This window comes from Corvus kubaryi, unplaced genomic scaffold (assembly GCF_017639235.1).
Source record: "Corvus kubaryi isolate FWS band 111438036 unplaced genomic scaffold, C.kubaryi_AGA036_p1.0 37308, whole genome shotgun sequence".
NCBI classification, from domain to species: domain Eukaryota; kingdom Metazoa; phylum Chordata; class Aves; order Passeriformes; family Corvidae; genus Corvus; species Corvus kubaryi.
The window spans coordinates 5,310,162-5,329,641 of NW_024581096.1; the positions used below are offsets into that span (position 1 = coordinate 5,310,162).

General features: G+C 41.5%; 1 long non-coding RNA gene across 2 annotated transcripts in view; it reads right to left on the reverse strand.

Annotated features, from left to right (window-relative positions):
• Window positions 1–19,115, reverse strand: part of LOC121664764 — a 57,043-nt gene extending 37,928 nt beyond the window's left edge. Inside the window, exons 1-2 of one of the 2 annotated variants that reach the window (XR_006016114.1) lie at window positions 18,990–19,115; window positions 2,373–2,527 (exon numbers count right to left, since the gene is read on the reverse strand). This is a non-coding gene — a long non-coding RNA (uncharacterized LOC121664764). The remainder of the gene's footprint in view (window positions 1–2,372; window positions 2,528–18,989) is intronic. The other variant, XR_006016115.1, reaches the window with a different exon arrangement.
• Between the last annotated feature and the right edge of the window lie 365 nt (window positions 19,116–19,480).

Below are 19,480 nucleotides of genomic sequence, written 5' to 3' on the forward strand. Positions count from 1 at the left end.
AGAACTTGCCTTGTCAGCCCAACAGCTGCTTTGCAGAGTGACATTACTTAAACTTGAAAATAGTGGCAGCACAGTTGTGGCGGTTTGGCCAAACTTAGAAATATATCCCCTGAGACAAGCAGGCCGCAAACCACCCCTCCCCACCAGGTTTGGGAAAAATTGAATTTTCCTCAAAGGAAAGTGAAAGAGATAAAAACTATTTATTTAACAAACACACAGGAAAATAATAATAATGTTAAATAATATAATCTCTCACTGTGGAGAGAAAAACCTGGGAAAATTTTAGAGTCCTTTCGTAGTCTCTCTCTCTCCCCCTCCTTGGAGCTGGGACAGGGTGGTGGGACCACCTCCAGGGCCAAGGCCTTGGTGGAAAGTCTTCCCAATGTATTCTGATGTTGAAACAGTCTAGCAGAGAAAAAGGGAAAAAAACCGAAGTCCCAGGAAAAAAAGTTCAACTCTCCGGAGGAAAAGGAGCTGAAAAACTGGCCAAAAGCTGGCTGGAAAGCAAGCTGGCTGCTTCCTCACCCTCGCTCTGAAGAAGCAGACAGACTTTATCTCTGTGTCCTTGGAACATGAAAACAAACTGCTTTGAAAAAGTACACTTTTCTCTCTCCCCTCTCAGGCTCAGTTTAAAGGCATAGAAAGGCACATATACTAATTTCTGGGCATAGTGCAGCAATAGGGAATACAACATCAAGTCACCCCAAGACAACAGTGAAGATTACCAAACATGCTGAGAAACATTTTGAGATTTATCTGGGTAGATATGGTGGTATGAATATTGGCATCTGGTTGAGCAGACTGATAATGTTATATGGATAGTAATTCCTCTTTCCATTCTATTATCTCTGCTCTCCAAAGCTGAGAAACCCCTCTGAAAAGAACAAAACATTTTATCCTGTGGCACAAACCCAACACCTACCATTCCTGAAAAATTCCAGGATTTTGGCTAAGTATCAACCCTGTCAGGTCTTAGCTCCTAACTCACCTCTGCCCAGAAAAAATTCTTACAGGCTATTTTTCCTCCTTTTTAGGAGGTATATAAAACACAGACTCAGGTGTACCACTCTAGAGACATAATAGCAGGACAGGATGAAAGACACAAGGGATACCTGGCCCCACTTACATAAAGTACCCAAAGACAAGGGTGTTGCCATAAACATCAGCTCTCTGTGCATTTTAGCATGACAGCATTATAGTTCAGACAGAATGAGATTGTGATGACATGTCAGAACCAGGCCAGCAAGGGAAAAGGCATTAGATTAGCTGCAATTTTGCTAAAGCCACATTAGGACACACTCTTCCTTTTCCATCTTCAGATGGACACAGTCACAAAATGGAACATGAGTGGCAGCAAGACACACCAGAGTTTGGAAATCCCTTCCTGGGGCCAGGTCAGCCCAGGGCAAGGTCTCACAGATGGGCTCCACATCAGCCCTCTCCTGAGCTCTGCCCTAAAGATCTTGACAGCCACATTCAACTCTGACAGCACAGGGGCAGGATTAATATTTTACCATCTCATGTGGAGACAAAATCTAGCCTGGCTTATAAATACATTATTGAAAAAACATGTTCTCTATGCTGGCAGAAAAAGAGCCAATGTTTGGCAAATCAACTTGAAAGGCCTGTCCTAAAATGACCTGAGCAGTGAAACCCAAAAGACTGCTCCAGCTGCTTACTGGCACTGCAACCATGGTTGCTGGCATGGCTTCAAACCAGCCCAGAGACTCAGGAGAAAGCCCAGCATTTGTTGAACCCAATGATCCTAAGGGTCTTTTCTATCCTGAATGATTCTATAATTCTGTGATTTGGGAAGAGCATCGAGTGAGTTGCCCTCACCATTGCTGCTCATTCAAAGGAGGAGGGAACAGTGCCATGTTTTAGTTTGTTTTGCATAGTGTGACTGCCTCTGGCGTCTATTGAGAGCTAGCATAACTTTAAAAAGGAACTGTCAATGCAAACAAACAAATAAAATCAGACAGAGAATAGATGGTAATGCAAGAGGAAAAACTTGTGTCCCAAGTATCGCCAAAATAATAGTTAAACATGATGGCTGCTAAAACCAGTAGCATAATATATAATCTTTTGTTAAATGAATACTAAAACAAGATCCACTAAACAAAAACAATGTACTGCTTTGGCAAATTCCTTTCTCTTAGAGAACAGATATACAAACTCTCTCACATGGCCTTTACCCAAGAGTGTCCTTGCAGCTCTTACCAGGATATGATGAGAAATAGCAGGGGTATAGGCAATGGGAGACCAGTTTTACAAAGACAGTACAGACACAAGGCAGAGTGCTATTCTAATTTTTAGTTCTATCTGTATTGCAGGACTTGCAACTGAAAACAAGGAAGAAAAGTACAGCTTACATGTTTGTAGCACCCTCGAGGGAAACAGCAGAATAAATTACAAATGCTGGTCAGCCAAGGTTATAGGTTCCCCAGAAACAGGTGACGGTGATGCAACCAGGAAATGCCTAGCCTAGCTGAACAGCCAGATATGGCATTACCATATCCCATAGAGCCTGCAGAGTAAAATACACATAGGGTCATAGAATGATTCAAAATGGAAAACACCTTGGTATGTCATATAGTTAAAACAGAGACAACATTTGGCCTTGCAACACCACATGACCATATTCACGATGAGAAATATTTAAGTGTCATATCCAATATAGAAGTCATATGTTATAAATTAATCATATCTGCTAAGATGAACAGAAAAGTGACAAGATAGTATTTAGATGAGCTACTGTAGCTGGTTCGGTTTGTAACCAGGCAGAAACACCAATTTAGTGTAGTGGTTTGGTCCAAAATACTCATTACTGTTTACCTTCTGTGAGATAAGAATTAGGAGAAAAGACAAGAAGGCACCAAACTTGAAAGAATATAAGGAAGTTTATTAACAGATCTAAAAGAGGGAAAAAGAAAAAATAAAATCATACCACACCTTCAGAACTCTTCTCCTCCCCCCCCACCTTTCTCCCTTCTCCCACTGACAATGTAAAACAACCCTTGAGATGTTCAGTCTGTTTACCACTTCCGTAATAACCTTGTTCAGTCCATTTAGGAAGAGGAGTCTCTCTTGCCCATGCTATGGAGAAATTATTATGAGACAACCGCCCGGGTTGGTTCTCTGCTCGCATCATGTGAGAGTCCCTTCCCCCCACTTGCAGCTTTTCCCACAACTGCTTTTGAGGGTCCAGTCTTGAATTACTGGGGTACAATTTTAAGGTTGAGCCATTCAGAAAAAAAAGTTCTCTTCACCCATCTCTGGGAGCATTTCATCTCTAAGAACAGAGGCCCTCCTCCTTCCCTGAGAGCAAAGGGTCTTCCTCATCTTCATCTCCAGGACTATCTCTGGGACTATCTCTAGGAACAGAGATCTTCCCCTTCCCATGTGGAGTAAGAGTCCTCATCGCTTCCATCACTCCCTGTTCAAACTTCTCATCAAATTACAGCTGCTTCAGCATCTGCCTACCTCAGCGCAGGTGCTTTTGCTCACAAGTACAAGTTGAACGCTCCACCCCCCATGCCTTCATGAAATGACAACAGGTACTCTGATACATCATAGCTTCACAACAGAATTTCAGCTTTAAGCATCTCCTCTTTCTCTTCCCTCAGGTTTTCAGCTCCTCACAGCACTAAAAGGGTTAATCTCACCTAGCCCTTGCAGCTGGAATGTCACTTATTGCTGTTGCTCACATGATCTGTGCCGGGCAGCGGTGCAGCTTTTGGCTGAATCTTGGCCACACTGGAGAGGGGGAGCTGGGCCACTCCGTCTGCACAGAGCAGGGCTATGGGGGGTTCTGCAGGTGGAACAGGGCCCATCGGCTCCAGGATGGCCGTGGCCCGGCCTGGCCTGACCCGAGCAGGGCCTGGGCCGGGCCCGCTGGCCCCACACAGGGCCCGCAGCCACCTGTCCCAGCACCGGAAACAAGAGAGAGCTCTGCCCAGGGTTTGTCTATTCTTAAATGTGGATCACAGAGGCGGTCACAATTTTAAGTGGCTTAAAAAATTGTCCATAATCAAACTAGGCAGCTGATAGGTTCTGTCAGGTCATAGAGGAGCTGTAACAACCCCTTTGCAAGAACATCACTTCCAGGACTATGCTTTGCTGACCCATGACAGCTACCTACTTCATGAATGAAGACTAGAGAATTACGTGCCTTGTGAAAGACAAGTTCTGGTTCTCCAAATCAGTTGCCCCAATGTCATTTCCACATCCGTCACAGGCAGAATCACTGTTTGGATTAACAGGAGGAACCTTCCGACTGAGACATCACACAACAGCCTAAGGACAAGGGATTTCTTTTCCAAAACTATCCTTGACTTCCATCTTGGTGCATTGGTGCCCAATGCTGCCCATACAAGTCTAGCATTCAGGCTACTATTATTTGCACCTGTGTCCTAGTCTTCTGCAGAGATATATCAAAAGCAGGAAACAAAACCAGAACACTTTTTCCTTCCATCATTATGTATTCTATACTCTTTGCCCTGGAATCTCCTTCAAAAATGGAATCTTTACCAATTCATTTATACTGGTTTGCAATCAAAGACTCTTATTTTCATGTTTATGAAAAGTCATGAATAAGAAGCTTCAGAGTTATCCAATACAGACATCCTGTAACCTGGACAAATTTCTCCGCAACCTCATTTTACTTTAATGTCAATATACTTAAGACTTATATGATATTTGGCAAATTATGTTGCTCATTTAAAAATTTAATAATAAGTAACCACACCAAGAAAATCCATAACATAACTGACTAAAGTCTCTAAAAGCCTTATCTCATAGAAGTATGTTTCCAATAAATATATGTTTTCATAAATCTTCATTAATCCTCAATGTTGGTGCTCCTAGAATAGAGGAGACCAATCAAAAAATAAAAAAAAGTGGTTATTATAGTTTGCATTAGGAAGGAAAGAAGTTCCAGTGGGACAGGGACTATGTTATCATGAGAACTGAATCATTCGACTGATTTCAACTAGTATAGAAATTAACTTCGGCTTCGTGGTGCAATGTCCTTTGACAAATGTTCAAACCAATGGAGAGTGGGATTACATTTAAGAAAAAACCCTTACCAACAATATCAGTGGTTTCCAATGGGCCAGTCCACATAGATAATATCAAAACTGCTATCAGTGGTCTCCAAAACAACCTACAAATAAAAACTTATTAACTTTCTTTTAGCCCTTAATGCTCTTCATTTAGTCCCATCACTCATGACGGATCCAAGGACAAGGACAAAGAGCAATGAACACACTTTTGGTTTGGTTTGGTTTGGTTTTTGGTTTGGTTTGGTTTGGTTTGGTTTGAAGGTCCCATCCTGCAAGAGAAACTGGAATTTGGACTGGTTAATCTCTGGAGGGTCCTGTCAAAAAATTGAGCCACTACCACCACCCTTTCTGTCTTTTTCTATATAGTTAGTATCATTTTGATTCAAAAATATCTTACTTATAGTTGTACATTTCTCCAAATGGGGTATAGCCATGTAGTGGTTTGGTCCAAAATACTCATTACTGTTTATCTGCTGTGAGATAAGAATTAGGAGAAATGCAAAACAGGCACCAAACTTGAAAGAATATAAAGAAGTTTATTAACAGACCTAAAAGAAGAAAAAAAATTATACCACCTTCAGAACTCTCCTCCTCCCCCCACCTTCCTCCCTTCTCCCACGGACAATGTGAAAAGACAACCCTTGAGATGTTCAGTCTGTTTACCACTTCCATAATAACCTTGTTCAGTCCATTTAGAAAGAGAAGTCTCTTCTTGCTCATGCTATGAAAACATTATCACAACGAGACAGCCGCCCACTTCCAAATATTGTTCAGTCCATTTAGGAAGAGGAGTCTCTCTGCCTGCGTGTGAGTCCTTTCCCCCGACTTGCAGCTTTTCCCGCAACTGCCTTCGAGGGTCCACTCTTGAAGTTTTTTGGGGTACAATTTTAAGGTTGAGCCGTTCAGAAACAAAAACAGAGGCCCTTCTCCTTCCCTGGGAGCAAAGGGTCTTCATCATCTTCATCTTTAGGACTATCTCTGGGAGCATCTCTACGGACTGAGGTTTTCTCCTTTCCCGTTCGGAGCAAAAGTCCTCATCTGGTTCATCTCTCCCTGTCCAAACTTCTCATGAAATTACAGCTGCGTCAGCATCTGCCTATCTCAGCGCAGGTGCTTTTGCTCACGAGTTGAACACTCCACCCCCCATATCTTCATGAAATTACAACAGGATACTCTGATATATCATAGCTTCACAACAGAATTTCAGCTTTAAGCATCTCCTCTCTCTCTTCCCTCAGGTTTTCAGCTCTTCACAGCAATAAAAGGGTTACTCTCACCTCGGCCTTGCAGCTTTGCAGCTGGAATGTTGAATTTTTCTTATCGCAGTGGAGAGGGGGGAGAGCCGAGCCGCTCCGGCTGCCCACGGCAAGGCAGTGGGGGGGGGGTTCCACGGCTGGAACAGGTCCATGGCTCCAGGATGGCCGTGGCCCGGCCCGGCCTGGCCCAGGCAGGGCCTGGCCGGGCCCGCTGGCCCCCACACGGGGCCTGCAGCCACCTGTCCCAGCGCCGGAAACGAGAGAGAGCTTGGAGGGGGAGTTTGCCTATTCTTAAATGTGGATCACAGAGGTGATCACAACTTTAAGTGGCTTAGAGAATTGTCCATATTCAAACTGGCCAGCTGATAGGTTCTATCAGTTCCCAGAGGAAACTGTAAGCACCCCTTAGCAAGGACGTCCCTTCCGGGACTATGCTTGCTAACCTATGACAAGCCATCACTTTTAACATAGTAAAATAAACAACAGCTGTTCTAGAGGAGTTATCTGCTGAAAGGTACACAGGCTAATGTACACGTTCTTAATTTGGTGTACATACATGGAAAGCAAATAGAGAAGGTTTACACACGGACTTCGTTAAAATTTCTGGGTAAGCAGAGCACCTGAAGTGATACATGCAAAGATGAAAAAAAGCTGGTTAGCTTAAACTGGGAATTTTTTGGCGCAGGGAAAAATGGTTTGATTTGAAATGGAGTCATTCATTGTAAAGGAAGTGCCTCAGGGAGATACAATGGGAATTAACAGGGGGAGGAGCTACATTCAAGTGCAGTTTAGTGTCCCAGGGAATGTATACACATCCTTACCCAAGCATGCAGTTAAGTGCCTCTGTCTCCCCAAAATGAAGACAGGTATTGATGGGACAGGTGGAAGTTAAGAGATCTCAGTGGAAATGGCGCAGAAGTACCAATGGAGAGATCCATCATTGCAGCTGCTGTTACTGCTGCAGCTGCTGTGATAAAAATAGGGAATGAGGAACAGATTTATGTACATTTCTGTTGCATAAATCTTAACATTCCTTTTTTGATAACTTAAGCTCCAGAACTGGTTGGATCCGAAATGTGCCTGCATGGTGATCTCAACACAGCTCACCCATAAACTGGAGGTTGGTGGAGGGTTAGAAAGCAAAGTCATACAGAGTTACATGGTGGCAGCACTACAGCCCAGTGCAGACCCTAGTCAAGGCAAGCAGTGTTGGTACTGAGTAGCTGGAGCCATGTCCAGGCTGGCTGGGCTCAGCTGGGAAGGCTTCACAGTCCCTCACAGGCAAGGACAGACAACACAGTGTGTGACATGAGACAAAGCCTCTTCTGCAAGCACAAAAATTGAGCCCAGATAGGGAAAATACATACAAATGTATTTAAATGGTGGAAATTATTTTTCTTGTTATACCTTTTTTTTTTTTTTTTTTGAGAGACAGAGAGAGACTATTTAAAGAGAGTATGGTTTTTAACTGGTGATAATAGCTCCCTGCTGATAAAAGCTATCTGTGGCATACTGAGCAGATGGCAAAAAGTAACAACAATCTGTTTCTCCTTATGTATCCACCATAGCAGCTTAGAAAGCTGGTACAGGTGAAATTTAAATATATTTTTTCTTGTTTGTCCTTTTCTCCCCCTTCCTCTTCCCAACACACTGCACAATTAATTCCATCCCTCTAGTGATCTATACATTATTTCCAACCACATACAAATGAAATTACAAGCTGAAGAAAGAACATAAAAAAGAAGCCAAGAAAAAAGAAAAAGAAAGAAAGGGGGTTGGGAGAGGAAATTGTATGTACATAGAGTGTGCCTGCTGTTTCTCAGCTGGGAAATAGAGGAAGAACACAATGTACAATTTATTCCATAAATTGAATTATCTTCCCTCTTCTCACATCACAGTTGTTCATAGACACACCAGCACAAATCAGGATGCATGACAATGGCTCAGTTATGCAGGCAGCACTGCAGGCTCTAACAGCCAATGCTTCCCCCATCCTTAGAGCCAGGTCCCACTTGGTTACACACGATATCCAGTGATAGGACTCAAACTGGGAAGAACTTCAAGTGTGTAACTATATTTTTGCTACAGTCTTAGGTATGAAAAGGTTTTCTCACAGTGGAGTAATAGCAACACCCTAATCCCAAACTGTAAAAGTGTTTCAGTGAACTATGGCCTGTGGAAACAACCCAGTATTGCTGTGATGTATTTACACAGATACACTGTGTAAATACATCACAATCCACCAGTTCACTGAGATTCATTCACCTCAGATTGTTGCAAAAAGTCCAGTGCATGGTCAGCCATGCCAGAATCTCTCTAGCAATGATTCCTGACCTACAGCTGGTTTGTTTGTAATACAGCAAGGAGTCTTCCAACAAACCTCCCACATAAGTGCAACATACACTGTGAAGAAAATAAAATGGCTGAAACTAAGTAGAAGAAATAATTTAAAACTGGAAACATCACCTTTTTTAGCCCTTGGAAAAACACTGACTTGAGAACAACACTATGTAAAAAGAGTCCTTGGACTTCCTTAAAGCTAGGAATTCCTTCAAATTAAAAAATCCCAATGAATAAAAACCCCAAACCTGGACAGAAAAAAAAAGTGATGTAAATGAAGTGCTGTTTCTCCCTTTCCAGGGTATGGCTTCACTTTTATCAGCAAAAAGAAGCCTGTTCATGTAGAGAATCTCTGAGCCATTTGCAGAGAGAAGGAGGGACTTTTTTGGCCTGCTTTCTAATACCTTACAATATCTATCTGCTGCAAAAGGTACTGAAGAGCACCTTTAAGTATTTGAAATATGTCATGATAGGTATCTGAAAAAAGTTATGTGCATATCATGCAAGTCTGGTCTTTATAAAGCAATTCAGAGGACATCTCTTAAAGGCAGAACAACCTTTTAATCTGCCCTAGATTTTACCAGAGAAATATCCTATATCCCAAACTTTGCAAGTTGCTGGAAAATAGAAAAATATTGAGAAAGAGCACAAGGAAGGAAACAGCTTGAACGTTGGTTGATGTCTCAAAAAACTTATCCAGGTGCTTGCTGTCAGCAGAATTTAGTTTTTACACCCCAGTCATGAGGCAAGAGCTTGACTTTGGGAGTAGAGTATAGACAGAAAGGATGGGGTGAGAAGAAGAGCAGGGGAAACCCTGAGGAGAAGGGGTCAGAATGCCTTCATTGTCCCATTGGCAGAACCATGTCTGCTCACCTACACACGTCTCTGGCTTGCACAAATCAGGATGCATGACAATGGCTCAGTTATGCAGGCAGCACTGCAGGCTCTAACAGCCAATGCTTCCCCCATCCTTAGAGCCAGGTCCCACTTGGTTACACACGATATCCAGTGATAGGACTCAAACTGGGAAGAACTTCAAGTGTGTAACTATATTTTTGCTACAGTCTTAGGTATGAAAAGGTTTTCTCACAGTGGAGTAATAGCAACACCCTAATCCCAAACTGTAGAAGTGTTTCAGTGAACTATGGCCTGTGGAAACAACCCAGTATTGCAGTGTTACTATACCAAGTAATAGTGACACACAAAATTAAACTCATCTACCAGAAATTTAAACACCTAAAGCACTACTCATGCTTGACCACTTTCACTTGTTTTCCCCTGCTACGGATAAAAAGAGCTCAAAGTGACCTGCTGAGATGTGGACATGCACCTGTGCTTGTGTACGGTTCACCAGACAAGTGCTGCTCATTTGATGATGATGCTGCAGCAGTCAACATAAACATAATTTGCCTGATCTAACGTTATGTGCCAAACAATCCTCATGAAAAAATATACAGGTAGTGATTAAGCACAGCTAATCCTTTTCTAAGTATTTTCAAATAAAGACAGTACTGATCTGACATCACTGAAGGCAGTGCAGTGAGTTATGAAGGGATGGGAGTTCTATCCTTTCAAAGACACAATTCTCAGAGAAGGTGATTATTACCTTAGAAATTATATATGTTAAAGCTTTTCCGTGGCATGTATTTTTGCACAAAACACAGTTCTGTCTGCAGTGCAAGTTTTAATGGCTCGCATTGTATTCGTCATCAAGGCAGGAAGAAAAATATGCAATTCCTCTTTGGTAGACAGAAAACAAAAGTCAGTGATGGCACATATGTTTTCTTTCCAGTTTCAGATAGTTGAGTCATTTCTGGGTTTTTAATACATTTATCTGCTGTCTGGTTTTAGAATCTTTGTGGGGAGCACGAGGGATAAGGAGATCAACTTGTAGTAAGAAAAATCCACCTACCTATATTATTAGGTGATGACAAGGGAATAGAACGGAAGGAGTCACATTTGTCAAATTTAAATACATTTTTAAAATTAAATTATGTATTTTCTACTCAAGAATTTAAAGAATTGCAAAAGTCTTCTATTATGCAGAGATTCTGCCTCAGTGCATGGGGTGAAATTGTACCTGCTACTTGCTCCTTAAATTCAAAGAAAAGTCCTTGAGAAAAATCCTGCTAATGTGGATTTTGAAAGGCAATTTGAGAGATATTGACATTGCCCATCTTCCTGCTTGATGCACTCAGAAGAGCCAGGTTTGCAAAGAAAGACATTCACCACTTTCTGCATCTTCACTCAGGGAGAGGAGGCAAAATATTAACAAGAATATTTGAAAAATGTGGCTGTCCTGTAAGTGGGTTACAGTGGGTGGGAAATTGGGGATGTGGTTTGAGGAGGAAAAAGATCCACAAACTCACTGTATTATTGATGTGGATAAGCACAGACTGACATGATGAAAAGCATGTGCGCACTGTGGAAAAAAAGCCACCATCATGTCCCATTTTTTGCAGCTCATTAATCTGAGAACAAAAATGTTTAGGTTAGTCAAAAAGAAAACAAAATCCTACTCACAGAAAATAAAGGGACGGAAAAAGATTAAAAAGCTTTTTCAGAACTTCATAGTTCAGTGAACTACGCATTTTTCAAGAACAAACCATGAACTGAAGACATACAGGCAAGTTTCAGTTGTGTTATTTATGAATCCAAATTGTTCCTGAGCATGCTCATTTATAAATTTCATGTCTTCCAGTAAAATGTTTTGGACCCCAGAATGAACGATCCTTTTGATTTATTTTTGTCATTACTGCAAACCTGATATAGTCTGCTTATCTACTTTGAAGCTTCCTTAGGACTAATTAGCTGTCTCATTTCACTGTCTCAAAACCCCTTGTTTTGTCTTCCTTTCAGGATTTTCTAAATGACTAGAAAGAGCACAAAAGCCAGGAAGAGAGATAAGACTTTAGAAGGCTATAAAAACAGTGAAAGTCATTAAACCTGTTAATCAACACACTACATGCACATGGGGGAAATTATTTTTGATAACATTGTGGTAATTTTCCCAGAAAATGAAAGAACTTAAAGTGGGATATACATGTTCATATTAATAAATATAGTCTTTGTAATTAGAATCTGCTCCTATAGCACTTAGTTATGCCCCTGTAAGACTGACCCATTGTCCACCACGTGCAATGGGACTACACCTATCACAATGTTAACCCCATAATTTGGATGTAGATAAAAGCAAGGACAGGGCCTATTTAGGTCATTGGACAACTCATTTATTCAAAACTGAAGGACACATTTGAATCACAGACAAGTTTATGAGTCATGTTTAAGAGCCTGCTTTTATGGATCAAGATCATCAACTCATACATGGAGCGCTCCCTAGAAAATTCGGAGTTTAACAGCCACATTGATAAGCATACTTCCTGCTGCATGAGACAAAACAGACTTTTCATCTAATTTATTACATGGTTTTCCAGAGACCTTTCACAATCTCTATGACTTAGAAAAATGAAGCAAATGATTTTTGTGAAGAAGCGCTCCGTGTAAAAGCTAGCTGTCTCAGCCTATAAGAGGAATTAATGCTCCTAAATTGCAGGGGTTGCCTGCGATTATTTTTTTCCATGAAGCAGGATCAAATTCTTGTTACAGCAAAGTTTTCCAAAGACAAACTATTTCCACATAAAATCTCAGCTTTGCTGGCAAGGAGAACACTGGTTCCCAACACAGTTTAAAATAATTTCACTCTAGCTGAGTCCCAAAACAGCGTCTCACCTAACACCAGTACCACTGAACAGACTGTAAGAGCTGTTGTCCACTCCAGGGTCTTAACACACCAACTAGAAAACAAGAATATTGCATGCATTTTTAACTTTTATTTAAATATATATATATAGGTTTCTTAAATCCTTCATTATATTTTTGTATTTTGATGATTGATTACCAAAATAATTATTAATCATCTATAGATTTTAATATTTTATTTTACAGCTAAAATCACTACTGCTCGGCTTATGGGAACATGAATGAAAATGGGAAAGAGTATTTCATTCAGGGGCTCTCTAATATTTTAAACAGAAATTAAAGGGAGAATTGAGAACTTTAGCAAGATCGTCATGATGAACATGGTAGATGGTCTGTAATTAAAAATGGAGCTTGACAACTGACTTCAGGTGGCTACTGAGTACTCAATGTTATATATTTTTATGAAGATATTGGGTCTGCGCCGAAACTAGAGGAAGAGTCTTCAGAATTGCCTCAAAGTTATAAAAGCACGGATCTCTAAACAAAAAGAAAAATGAAATAAACTGCAATTGAACACATTTCTACACCTATGGAAAAGGGAAACCACCTGAAAATTACTGATATGTAATTGTATTTCACGTTCACTTTCCCTCTCAATTCATATTCCTCTCTTCAAAAATCCTTATATAAAAATACATGAAATCTGGAGCTGACAGCTTAGCTCATTTGCCCATTTTTGTCCTCAAAGCAGTGGATTCTTTTCCTTTCCATCCCTGTCTCAGAGTGATAGTGCCAGCGTGTGGGTGCTCAAGCAGAAGTATTATCACTAGTTTAGCCCTTTAAAATAACATTTCTGGTGTATAAACAAGCAAATAAAGAAACAAAATAACAGGTAATTGTTTCTCTTGCCACTGTGTGCTACAGCAGCTTCCTCTTTGACAGAGCCCATACTGAGTGGCTGTGCCTCAGGCTTGGATGGATGGGTTTCTGTTCATAATTTCATCCTTCTGTGAGTTGGATTAAATTACTGACAGTTAACAGTCAGAAGGATTTTCAACCACTGTAAGATTAGAACAGACATGGTCAAAAAGGGTTTCTTTTGTGTTCTCTTCCTTTTCATGACCTATTAGGTATGCAAACATCTTCCGGAGTAATAACTCTCTAGCATTAGATTGCAAATTTTGCTGCAGGTGTTGACTACTCTACTAATGGATTATAACTCATGAAACTACTTCTTTTTGTGATGCAAGGAAATATTACAAAAACAGTCAAAAAAATCCCAAACCCTGCTAAGCACAATCCAAGTTGTGCAAAGCTGTAGTCTCCAAACCATAGAAAGGCTTGCACTCCTGCAGCATGCCTGCAGCTTATTGCCTGCCAATAGTCCCAACAACTGCAGTGAAACTATTTGTAATCTTAGAATAGAAAAGGTAGGCAAGTGCTCTGCTGGACTTGAATGAAAGTATTCCTCACATCAGAAAACAGGGCTGTAAACTCATGCCAACTGCATTACATGCTTGAAGGTCTAAAGAGTCCTCAAAGCACTGAAAAGCATTGTCAAGTGAACTAGGGTCAGCTCAGGGTTTGAAGACCAAACCAAGCATAACTTAATTTCTTTTACTCAGGCTTTCTCTGGAGCAAATTCAACCAAAAGTCACTCAGGATATTTCATACAGCAGATAAAATGCAACAGTAAGAATTAATCTATCATTTCATTCAAGTTAGTTGGAGAATTTATTTATACCTGTTCTGTGATATAAATTAACTACCTTCAAGCTCTCTTCCATCCATGAGCTCAAAAAGACCTTGTGAGAGATGAGAGGACTCTGATCACCATTCCTCAGTCCATTTAGGGAAAACAAAATCCTTTGTGCACCAGGGCAGTTTAATCAAGGGTATTAACGTCCTGGATCACTGAAAACTTAACACTCCAGCAAAGGAATAAAAAAGCTCTCAACCCAAATTCGGAATTCAGGTATTTTTTTGGGAACCAGTTGCAAATAAAAGGATTTTAGAGTGGGCTGAAACACAGTTGTATTCATCTGTGTCCTGCCAAGAGAAACAGAGGAAAACAAAGAAAGCCTGAAAGAATTGAAATAAATCCAAGAGCATGAGCAGACAGTCCCAATGAGCAGAAGCCTGGCTGAAAGCAGAGAGCTGAGTTGCATGTAGAGAAACATCCCTGTGCATCTGCGTCACCTGAAGGCCATGAGGATTTGCTAAGTGGCAGCACGCAGTGCCAAGAAGAAACTCCCTGGGCACCTCCCGTGTCTCAGGCTGGCAAAGGTGAATGGGCCTTTGTCATAACAGAGCTTTCTAGGGCAGCTTATTAGCATCTATTGTGCAAGTTCTGTTTAAACTGTTGCCTCTGCAAATGTGGTTTCTTCCCTACAGGACACAGGTGGCCCAACATATTCCTGTTCCCACGTGTAGCATTTCAGCCTTGAGAAACTGCCTCATCTGCAGCAGCAAGCAGGGAGCTGCTGTCAGAAGAGACCTTCGCTATTGACTGTAGCAGTTAGTAACATCCTGACAGCAATTCATTGAGTCCACAGGACTCAACTATTCCTACAGGCAGACCACAAAATATCCCCTATTCCAATCCAGAACTGGTGATCTTACAAGTCTACTGCACAAAAATAAGCCAAATTTTCCTGTGACTATTGCTTCCATTTTGATAGTTGGGATTAAAAAGTGAGCAAATTTGAAGCCCTTGGGAGGAGCAGGAGCTAAAGTAACACTATTATCCGAGGGATGGGTTCAGTTTTTACAGGCTGTGACTCTTCTAAGAGGTTGCATCATGTCAAACTGCTGCTGAGGAAAGCAAGCAAAGGAGAGAGAAGCAGTGCTAAAGGCCACAGATGACATACATCTACCTGGCTGGCCAAGCTGACAGGAAGCCTCATGAAAAATTGTTACCTCATGTTGTCACTTGGGTTAATTTGCGACAGTTTCCTGAAGAAAACAGAATAGAAAAAAAGTAGAGCTTACAAGAACTAAAATGTTCAGCATTTATAGGCAGTGGGCACCCTGTTGCTACTGTGAGCAGGAGCTGGGTGAGTCTCAAGAGCAGCCCCAAACAGATTAACACTACACAGACTTCCTTTCTATCAAAAGTACCAGCAGAAAATGATTTTCAGGTTAACAGGCACTTAATAAAATGAAATAGGTGCATCAAGACACCCATGAAAAATTACTCAGTATTTAATGTCTTTCATGGGGATTATTTCAGTGAATTATTTCACAAATTGATCCTCTGTTCCACAGTTTTATCCAAATATCAGTCTCTGAATATCTTAGAGGAGTTTTCTACTGAGTTGTTTCCTCAGAAGTGTGTGTGTTCGACGCAACAATCCATGGATGTCAATTTCAAAAGGCAAAATTTTTAACAAAGCACATGGAAGCATCAAGATGTCTTTTGTGCATACAGATAAACTCAGTTTACTTGCTAGAAAATAAAAAATATAATTAAAAGGATGTTCCTTCCTGTGTTTTCATAAGGACCAAAGTAACAAAGCTACATGCAGAGGCATGGAGGAGCTGGGCTACTGTCTTGGGGTGACTTTATGATGTGTATCCCATTATCGCTGCCCTATGCCCAGAAATTAATTTTTGTGCCTTTCTATGCCTTTAAACTGAGCCTGAGAGGGGGAAGGAAAAACTGAGCAAAATTTTTTCAAAGCAGTTTGCAGCTTGTTCAAGGTCACACAGAGATAGCAGGTTTTTTCCAGCTGTGGCAGGGGAGGGAGGAGGCACCCGGCTTGCTGCTTTCCAGTCAGCTTTTGGCCAGTTGTTCAGCTTCTTTTTCTCTGGAGAGACTCTGAGAGTTGAACTTTTTTCCTTCCCTGGAATTTTGGATTTCCTCCCTTTTCTGCTGGACTGCTTCAACATCAGAGCACATCAGGAGGACTTTCCACTGGGCACAGAGGGCCGGGCTCTGGGCCAAGCCCCAGCTCCGAGAAGACCAAAGGGAGAACTCGAACACTTTCCCAGGTTTTTTCTCCACAGTGAGAGATTTTATTATTTAGCATTATCATCCTTTTCCCGTGTGTTTGTTAAATAAATAGTCTTTATCTCCTTCACTTTCCTCCGAGGAAAATTTATTTTTACCGAACCTGGTGGGGGAGGGATGGTTGTGACCTGCCTTCTCTCAGAGGATATATTTCTAAATTTGGCCAAACTGGAACAAATTTACCGTGAGGCACAGGGTAGGTCTCCAACCATCCAGTGGTGGCTTCTACCATCGTGAGCACATAGCGCTTGCCTTGATGTGTTTGAGGCAGTTTGATTACAGCTATGCCTCTTGCAGGGCGATTACACAGCACCAACACCTTTCCAGCCCCTCACTGCTGAGAGCCTATTCACCAGAACAGCCCCTTCACCAGACCTGTTCTACTGAAGTGCTCAAATCAGCAGCAGTGTGATACAATTGCTAAAGGTTTCTTTTTCTCCCCTGCTCCTGGACATCTTCTGTCTGAGAATTTCCACATGCACAAAGCCCCCATCTCAAAGCCCCCGTTCTTTGCCAGCAACATAAAGGACATACCTCATGCTGCATTTCCCCCACAGGAGAAAGCTCAGGGGGTCTCACAGGCTTTAAGAAAGCCTCTGAGAGGACATATGCAGGATGGGACTGCCAGATCCTGCACAGAGTGATGGATCACTTACTCCCTCATTAGGAGGGAGGTGACTGTGTCACTCCTGCACTCTCCAACACCACAAAATACAGGGTTGTTCCCACCCTGTGTCCACCCATTCTAGGATGACACAGTGACCAGCTGGGAGGGATTGCAAGAGGTAATTTCATTTTCCTTTTTGCCCAGGGCAGGATGCTGATGACGTTCCTGGCGAGTGCTTGTTCAACCAGTCCCTAAAAACCCCCACCACATGCCCAGGCATTTTGTCTCACAACATCTACAGCCCAGTGCAGGAGTGCCACTACTCCTCGCTCTATTCTCTGCAAACCAGACTGTCTGTTTCCTTTCTCTTGGAGTTTGAATGCATACCCCCACCCTTTCAGAAAAACCTGAACAATCTCAAGGCATTGCACCTTCCCAAAGATTTTTTCCTGTGGCTGTTGATCTCACAACCAAATGGCCAGGGATTCTGTTCCTGAAAAATTTCAGACTTCTACTGTCCACCTAATTTATATTTCTATCTTGGTACAGGTGATTCACACAGCCTTGCCTTGCTGCTGTTAAGAGCTGATATCAGGAGCATCAGAGCCTTCCCCAAGTTCCTCTGGCAGAGCAGGACGTCATTTCTACCAGAAACCACATTTCAGGAACAAAACTTTTACCTCTTCAAAGGAGCCAGTGCTTCCCATAACACCCAAACTGCAGCAATCCCAAGGGGCTACCAATTCTAAGTGCTCTGGGCATTAGGAAGCAATGCAGACCTGTTCTTTTTCTCTTCCAGCATTCATACACCCTTGGGATGAGGCTGAACCAACACAAAAACAGAACGATATTCTAGCTCCCCAGGAGAGGAGGAGACACTTTCCCAGAAAGAGCAACACAAAATACACTTTTGCATCCACAACAGAAGAGCTCCACATGCACAATTGACATTAAAAAGGCTAACTGAGGAGTGTCTGAGAAAATACTGCAAGGTCTTGACCATGAAACTCTACAAAGAAAAGGAGACCAAAAAATCCATAAATAAAAAAGGTCAAAAGGGACTCTTCCCTTAGGGATTTAAAACATGTCAAAATGGAAGCCCCAGGGTCACACTGTCTTAATTCCTTATTCACAGGAAATAAATTTATGATAATATTTTCCTGAAGACAGTTCATTATTCTGAGCTTATTAAAAATCAATAGTCAGGAAGACTCCACTGCTATGCTGCCTTCTGTATACTAATTAAATCCTTTAACTGCATTCAGACAGAATAATTACACACTCCAGGATGCATGAGTGCCTTGTTAGAGCTTTCTCCTCTGCCTTACAGTTTCCCAGGGTGCTATAGTCTCATTTCTAGCCATTTCTATCAGTCCAACAAACCTCCAGAGCAGAGTATTATTTCTCCTGCAACAATTATAGTCCTATCTAGGGTATCTTGACCAAAATCAGACTGCTTTTAGAAAAGCACATTTTTATTAAAAAGAGAGCTTTTTTTCTCCTTAGGATAAAAAGAAGAATCTGCATCCTAATCAAATATGAAATAACCTCATATAAACTTTACCTTTCAGGGAATTTAGAGCTTGAGTGTTTTGTTTTTGTGGAGGTATTGCAGGTGGAAGAACAGCTTATTATGCCTCAGACATCTGATTTTAACATAAAATGCTCTAAATAAAGTACTAAAGTGTACTAAATAAAACCCTGTACTTTCACTTTCTCTGGTATGAGTAAACAGTTTTCCCTCCTGGTCATCTGCCTGCCTGGATTCAGTCACACAAAAAGAACACCAAAAAGCACAGTGCAGTTTTTTATCTTCATTTCTGATATATTTAACAAACATTGGCTGCTCTACTTACAAGCTTCCGCAGAGATGCGTCATGGCTATATTATTTAAACAGAAAATTCATAGATTGAAGCAAATGTGTATTCCATCAGTAACCTCAAATTGCAGTAGCCAAAGAATGACAACAAAATGAAAATTTTAAGAAAAAGCTAAGGCTTAATTTGCTCACCACGTCTGCTAGCAAATTGCTAATATTACTTGTAGTCTCCATTCTCATAGCGGCTGCAAAGAGACATCATTTCAAAGTAAACTCTTCTGATCATATTGGGCTGACTCATGACTAAGCACAGCCAAAAGGGCTCACCCCTTGTCCTGGCAGGATAGCTTTTGGGTCTGTGAGTTTAAACAGACCAGCCTCATTACGAAGCTGAACACTCATCTCTAGCCCTCAATTAACTTGGCCAGCAAAGTAGAAAGAATTGAGGTTAGAGAAAGCCTTTCTGGAGACAGCACCATCCTAGAGAGCTTATACTGCCTGCAGAATAGCACTGCTCCCTTTCTTTGTTAATCTCTCCTTACTGGAGCAGTAGTAAAATCTCAACTCCATTGCTGTTACACTGGGCAGGAAGACACCCAGCAGCTGCTCAGTGCTTCTTGTAGTTGTACTTCACCATTCCTGAAGACCCAGTATTGTACAGATGCAGCATTAATAACTTGACC